Source organism: Asparagus officinalis, chromosome 7 (assembly GCF_001876935.1).
Source record: "Asparagus officinalis chromosome 7, Aspof.V1, whole genome shotgun sequence".
In the NCBI taxonomy this organism is placed as follows: Eukaryota; Viridiplantae; Streptophyta; class Magnoliopsida; order Asparagales; family Asparagaceae; genus Asparagus; species Asparagus officinalis.
Genome location: NC_033800.1, coordinates 29,259,671 through 29,267,553, shown reverse-complemented (window position 1 = coordinate 29,267,553; position 7,883 = coordinate 29,259,671).

The window sequence follows — 7,883 nt, the reverse complement described above, 5'->3', positions numbered from 1 at the left end:
GAGATCTTGGTGGTTGTATTTATTCGTTTGCTGGTTTTTCTTTAGTTTCCACAAGCGATATTATGTGACAATATTCTCCTTTTTTTCCCTCAATTTTTCCTCAAAAAACAGGTTTTTGGTTTAATTTTGTGTAGTTTGTTGATTTTCATTTATTTTTTGTGGTGAAAGGCCTAAATATTGACTTGGGCTTGTAATTGCATTGATGTCTCTTATAAGCTGTGATAACTGTTCATTTTCAACACAAGGAAGTTTTTATGTCTTATGCACGTGAGGAACCATATACTAGCTTAGTATGTTCCATGAGGAGGACTTGGTGGGAGTACTTAAAGTAACTGAACATGCACTTCAGTGAATGCAACATGCAATTATTGATGAAAACAAAGCATCATGTACCTGCAAATTTAAGATAAGTTTAAAAATACAGACAAAGAAATAGGCTTATTCGGATGAAAACAAAGCATCATGTACCTTGCAATCATGCTTATGAAATTAATTCATAAAAATAGGCTTATTCGGATGAAAACAAAGCATCATGTACCTTGCAATCATGCTTATGAAATTAATTCATAAATACAGACAAAGAAATAGGATGGAAACACATCATGTACCTTGCAATCATGCTTATGAAATTAATTCATAAATACAGACAAAGAAATAGGATGGAAACAGCATGAGGAAGCTCGAGAACAAAGTATGCAACTAATCAGTAATCAAAATAATAGAATATAAATCATCTGTTTAGTGGAACTATCCAGCATGTTTAGTGTTCCAATGACATTTGTCTTTATGGTCTGTTAAACATCACATTTTAGAGCATAACTTTTCAGAATTAATTTACCACCACTCGCCCATAGATGCATGTTGATTGGAAAGAGAATTTATAGGTAGCATGAGAAAATAGATTTTAGAGGCAACAACGCTACTAGGATGTGAGAATCATATTATTTTTTTCGATGTGAGAAATAAATTGGCGAATTTTTATAATAACTATGTGTGCTGATTTTTTTAATTTTATAACATTGTTTTATTTGTTTTATGTAGAATATAGAACCTTCAAAAGCTAGAGATGCTACACTAAGTTGCTTGTTGCATATGTGGCGTGTATAGTGTGACGCCCCTGGGTTCACATAAGGCTGCAGTCCAAGGTGAAACCAAGAATGTCAAATCTTTCATGCACCACACCGTGCAATAACATGTTTTACCATCACAATTATTATCTCTCTAGTGTTTGGTTCAAAAGTCGCTGCTGTGGAATTCATTATAACTTTGTTCGATTACAACAAATTCGAAAGAATAATCTTTTTATAAGACTTTTTCTACACAACAAAACAAAAATTACAACTCTTGAGAAACAAACACGAAAATCGTCTATCAATTCTCGTTTTCGTGGGACTTTGCCTGTGCCGGGAACGCTTTGGTTCGTGGACCGCCGATTCACAGATCGTGAAGAGGGGGCTTATGATTCTAACTTCGTTATCGAAGTAGAAATTGAAACGATATCTTATCGAAGTAAGATAGTCGTTCTTCTTAAAATCAAGTCAAAGCTTAATTTCAAGGCGTTGCAAGAAAAGAACCCAAATCTCTGCTCTCTCTGCTCTGGAATGCTCTAACAAATGCTCGATCCTCGTCAGAAGTGACCCTAGGGGGGTATTTATAGCCTCAAGGGTCTGTAACTGCAAAAACTTAACAATCGAAGAAGTCAGTACGGCGAGACAGTGTTTACTGTCTCGCTGGGCGAGACAGCGTTTGCTGTCTCGACCCGCGAGACAGTAAATTTGCTGTCTCGCTCAGCGAGACAGTAAATGCTGTCTCGGAAAATGGCAGTTTCTCGCTGTAACTGTTCTCTCACGTTTCAAACTCCGTTATTTTGGCAGTTATCCACGTGATTTTCGCCCATGATGTTTCCCACGTCCCTTGGCAGTTAATGGACACGTGTAGGGCAGTTACAAATGTAGTTTTGACTATTTCAACACTGTCTCGCTGGCGAGACAGCAAAGACTGTCCCGCTGGCGAGACAGCAAAGACTGTCCCGCTGGCGAGACAGCAAAGACTGTCCCGCTGGCGAGACAGCAAAGACTGTCCCGCTGGCGAGACAGCAAAGACTGTCCCGCTGGCGAGACAGCAAAGACTGTCCCGCTGGCGAGACAGCAAAGACTGTCTCGCTGGCGAGACAGTTCATACTTGTTTTGATTTTTCCAAAACAGTATGAAATCCTTTCTTGTGAATTTTTGAGTGATCTTCTCTATGCTTGGGATATCTATTAGCATTTTTTGACGCCTACAGATACCCCCTCCAAAGTATTCCAGACTCATTCTTTTATAGAGGAGCATGGGATACTTTGGATAAGATAGATTTTACTTACGATCCCTTCAATGCTTGGCTGAATAGATCGTATGAAAGGACTTGTAAATGGCTTCAATGTTTAACCTCTTCTGCTGTTAGTCTATCCAGTTCTTCGTAGAATAGCTAACGTTCTCCCGGCGTCGCGTTTATCGCTTGACCGTTGTCGAGATCTTGAATTGAAGTTGATACTTGCTCTTGTGAATTCAGCGTTTACCATTGAATTGGTATATCCATTGAGAATTCCTCAGGTTATCCTTAAGAATATTCAGATTAATATTCTCCAGAAACTTCCTGTTGAGGGTGGGAATACAGTTTAGACTCGTGTACCCATTGGAGTATTCCACTGTTCCATAGTGCAAAACAGAAAAGTTTACTGTCTCGCTCGGCGAGACAGAGTTTTCTGTCTCGCTGGGCGAGACAGTGTTTTCTGTCTCGCTCGGCGAGACAGAGTTGTCTGTCTCGCTCAGCGAGACAGAGTTTCCTGTCTCGCCCGGCTGCTATATAAGTCGGGACTTAGGGTTTTTAGGGTTTTTCACGTCGATTTTCTGGCGATTTTCAGGCGATTCTTGGGCGATTTTCGAGCGATTTTCGACCAGTTCTTCACCTCTTCTTCTTCTCTTCGTTTCTGACTTGGGTGGTGCTTCGATTTGAAGAGATTTCATTTGGATTTGAAAGGTCTGTTTCCCCTCTTTTCTTCAAAATCTTGACTTTTGGCAACCTGTGACTGTGCATGCAGCATTTCAGTTGTATTTGTCCTATTTTTTGTCGATTTCATGTTCAAAATCTTAACCTTCCTCTTGGATTTCAATGTAGATCACATACTCATCATGTCGCCACGTAGAGCTCGAGGGAAGGGAATCCGACCGACTGTTCAGAGCCCTGAGGAGGCTGCCCCTGCTGCACCCTCACGTGGAGGTATATTTCTTTCACCTTTTCACGAATTTAAATATTGTATTTCGTCCATTCCATATATATATGCACCTGTATTTGCTTGCAGATCCTCGTTTGTATCCTTTGAGGTACCTTCGAGAAGAGCCGGTATCCTCCTTTGAGGGGATCGACGCTTAAAAGTGTTTGTTTTGCTTTGACAAAACACACTTCATAATACACAGGGGCGATTTTACATCATCCCATATGTATTGAAAGGTTTTGGTATGCCGTTATAATGCCCGCATACCTCCTTTATACATATGGTGGATAGAAAATCGTCACACCTGTTATGAGATAACGACTATATCTTATAGAATGAGATATACCGTTTTTTCTCTAAAATTTTAGGATGACACTTACACCATTTATGTGTATGCCTCTTTTATCAGTCCGATTTCCTTCTACCACATTTACTGCTGATGTGATTACTGGCCGGAGTAGCGTGACCCACTCTTATTACGAGGGGATCCCGTTAATTGAATTCTCTCCCCAGTTTAAATCTGATTATAACGGAAGTGATAGTGAATTAATCCAGCGAGGTAGTTGTCGTGTTCTACGACGATTAATCACAGATGCGCCCTTGATCTCGGAGCAAGACTCGAATCAATGCATAAGGAAGCCAGATTTCTTATTTGGTGACTCGGTAAAAGATCCGAAGATTGCTTTCTGCCAGCCTGCGCAATGGTTGCACCAGAGTGGATCATCATTCTTATATCTGCCTTTTATCCCTCGGGATCATTCACTGTTAATGTTCAGGAACCTATCAGTTGGACGAGAGATGTTCTGGAAATTAACCGAAAACCACGAGCACATTCATTGTGGTTTCATTGGAAAGGAAGCAACTCCAGGTTCCAGTGAAAGAGCTCATGTGAGAGGACTTCATCCGGGTGTCTTAGGACAAGACAATATTCCTCAGAACGAAAAGATAGTGCAAGCCAACACTGTGAAGAACCGGTTAGCGGCAGCAGGAAAAAGATTGCCCAGAGAGACTTTCAGGTGTTATGGATGGGTCCATTATTCTGGGAACAAGTGGTGGTGGACCAGGATGACCCAATATGTGTTGAAACGTTTTGGGCGAGAATTAGCAGGATTAGGGTTGGATGTCCCGATTCGTGCCACCATGCATGGCTTGCAGAGCAGTGTAAGTCATTTCCTTTGTTTGTTCGAGATCTACAACCCGGACACCAATACATTCTTTACCAAGAACGGGGAACTTGGACTACCACTGCATGAAATGATGCAAGTGTCTGCTTTGCCTATGGGCGATGTCCCATATCAAGAGTTCTTTCCGACCACCAATCAGCTGATTAAGATGAAAGATAGCTCGACTGCGACCTATGACACTCTATGGGAATTGACCTGTCATTATCATATAGCCATGGCCGAGATGGAGCCCAAAGCCAGAAAGAAGTCTCCTCAAGTCAGTTTAAAACAATTCGCTGATTATCTCTTCAAGAACCTGGATGTCCGTTCGGCAGATGTGTGCGGATTGTCTCCCTTGAGTACGGATGAAATTAACCGTTTGTTAGAGAAAACCAACGCGCATTCTTATACTTCGCGCTCAGAAGATGGATTTTTGCACGGCACTAAGTTCCGCTCTTATCTGTGGCAAGCTGGTGTTCCGATTAGCCCTACTGCTCTGCTGGCGGGTTTTCTAGCCTTATGGTTAAAGAGATGTGTAGTTCCCCATCAATCCGCAGATGCGATGCCAATGGAAGTGTTGTATCCGGCCGTCCAGCTGGCTACAGGTCGCAAATTATCTTTGCTTCCCGCTATGGTGGCCGATATTCATAGTGGATTGCGGCAACTAATCTCCGCATTTACCCAGGAGAAAAAGAAACCTTCCGCCAGCCTGTCCGTTCCGAAGCTGGAGCTGCCCTATACTTACTTAATGGCCTGGTTGGTACTTCATCGACCAGATTTAATGGAGGCTCCTGATACGGTAGATCTCAGTGTCCCTCTGTTGCAAAATCTCGAGAATTGCAAATGGAGCAAACATCGAGAGCCGGACATAACGAGGCAGTTTAAAATTCACAAATGTTGGGAATTTTTTCCTTGCTTCCCTCAGTTCTCCGGTACTTACAACACTACCTTAGTGGATGCTGAAGACCCAAGGCAGAATCGTACCATCTTGGATGTCGGGTGCTTCAGATGGTTGATGAATATTCGACCTGGATATCTGTTGTTCAGGATAAGGGATGTTTGCCACATCGAACCCTATCTTCCATGTCGATTCGCCCGTCAGTTCGGGTATGATCAGATATACATCGGCAACCCGAATCGTCACCTCAGCTTTCGAGGTGGACTTATCGACGGGGCGAGAGCTTGGTTTTGGAGCATTGCCGGCTGCACCAATGTTGAATTTGATCTCCCCTTAGAGACGCCGCCTCTACGGATGACTTTCCTCTTTTGTAAATGGCTGATAGCCACCAATATTGTCACTCGACGTAGGAGGATATCAGACTCAGAGGAAGAAATAGCTCCACGGCAAGCAGCAGAACTGCCTCGCGAAGCTGTGATGTCGCCTCGAGGAAAAGAGGCTGCTGAATCATCAAGGAAAGGAAAGGAACCGGCTCGCTCAGTCGGTAGTGAAGAAGAATTTGACTCTGAGGAGACGGAGACTTCCGAGGAGGCGGGTGAGACTAGCTCAAGTTCTGATGAAAGAGCGGGTCTTTCTGATTCTTTCTTTGAAAGAGGACTTGTGTGCCCATCTGTTGCTCCTACTCAATCACAAGCTACTTCGAGAAAACGGGGAGAGAGGGTCGTCATGACCTATCCTAATCGGATGACGGTAGACATTCTCAGTGGGGACGAAGAGGATGAAGAGGATGAAGTGCCTCTTGCTCGTCGACAAAGATCACGACCTCCCACTCAAGCTCAAACCCAAATTCCTCCTCGAACTGAATTACGCACCAAACGTCGTCACGAAGGTCCTGAAGCACATCCACCGAAGAAACAAAAGAAAGCTGCTTCTAAACCGCGCGTTCATCTTTCTGCCGTAGAAGATATCTCTGGTCGTAATGTTTCTTCTGATGAACTAGGTAATTATTTATTTTTATCTCTCTTACATTTTTTTTTAATGCTCGAACTCATTTCATTTCCAATTTCTGTAGAGAGTCAAGAAGAGGGAGAATATCGAGTTGGAGCTGCTTCTCCTGGAGGTATGGAGACTGAGGAGACCAGCTTCGTCCAGCAAATGCAAGATGTTCTGAAAGAAGGACCAGCTGACGTTCCACCCACTCCTGACGTTGATCCATCAGCTGCGGACACAGGTACTGATCTTTCTCCTCTCGGAAGAGAAATCCGAGAAATGAATGAGTCGGACCGTGTGCCTCCTCTAATGACCTGTGCGCTTTCTCTCCTTTTAGTCAAATTAAAAGAAGCAGGTACCAGTAGTGGAGCTCTCGAATCAGCCCCGACCAACGAAGGTAAAATTAATTGTCTTTTTGAGCAAATTCGTCTAAATTTATGTGTCATTTACGACTCAACACATTTTGTAGATGTCACAATGCACGAATCTGTTGGAGGAGAGACCACGCATACAACAGAGGTCGAGGAATTCAATGAACATCACCTCGATTTCAATCTCTCTGAAGGCGACCATGAGTATATCTCCGACTTACTATCGGGGAAAACTCCTGGTGCAGCCACGGAATCCAACGTTGGAGTCGGTCCAACAGAAGCAGGTCCTTCTGAAAGTAAGACCTTTATTCTGTAAACTCCATATATGCATACATATATATTTTAACTTGATTAACCATATAAGTATTTGAATTATAGGACCAGTTGCTGGAACTGATACTACTATAATCATTGGTACGTCTGATCGACTGGAGAGTAGTGAACTTGTGCCGTGGACAAGAACCGAAGTTGATTTGCAATCATCAGTTCTTGAACCTCAACCTTCTACTCCTATGGACCCCATGATGATAGAAGTCACTGTCACTCCCCAGATTAGTCCAGTTGCAACAAAAGCGAGACCAACTGAAGAAGTTGGTACATCGGCCGATGTTGTGACTAGAATTGGTGAGTTTCATTTATCGTTTGTTTCAAGCTCGGATTATCATTATGCTCATTGTAATCCTCCTGTTTGTAGAATCTCCTCTTAAAGAGTCTCTTAGTTTGGACCCGCCGTCCTCTGAGACTTTAGTTGAAAAAGTCCCTGATGTAGCGGGTGCATCAACAGCTACCATTCCTGAACCAATCTTGACTGTTCAGGAATCCAGATTATCATCCTTGAGCGAACCAAGTCATGCTGAAGGTTCTTCCGTCGAATTTGGTATGCTTTAGTTTGTTGTCTTGTATGCATATATATATACTGTACTGACTTATTTGACTTTCTCGCAGTTCCTTCATCATTATCAACTCAAATCCAAGCGTTATTGGTTGATGACGATCCGGACAAGTCTGTTATCTGCTCTAATCTCCAAGGCTTCATCTCCTTTTTGAACTCTATGGTCGATCGCATTCTCTTCAAAAGATCGTATTTTGAGAATTATAAAAAATCTTTTGAGCGTTTTATATCAGGTTTTTTTAAGTCCGCTCCTATGTGACGTTTAAGCTAAAAGAGTTAACCCTTTTAGTGCTACGATATTGAATACGTAGACTTC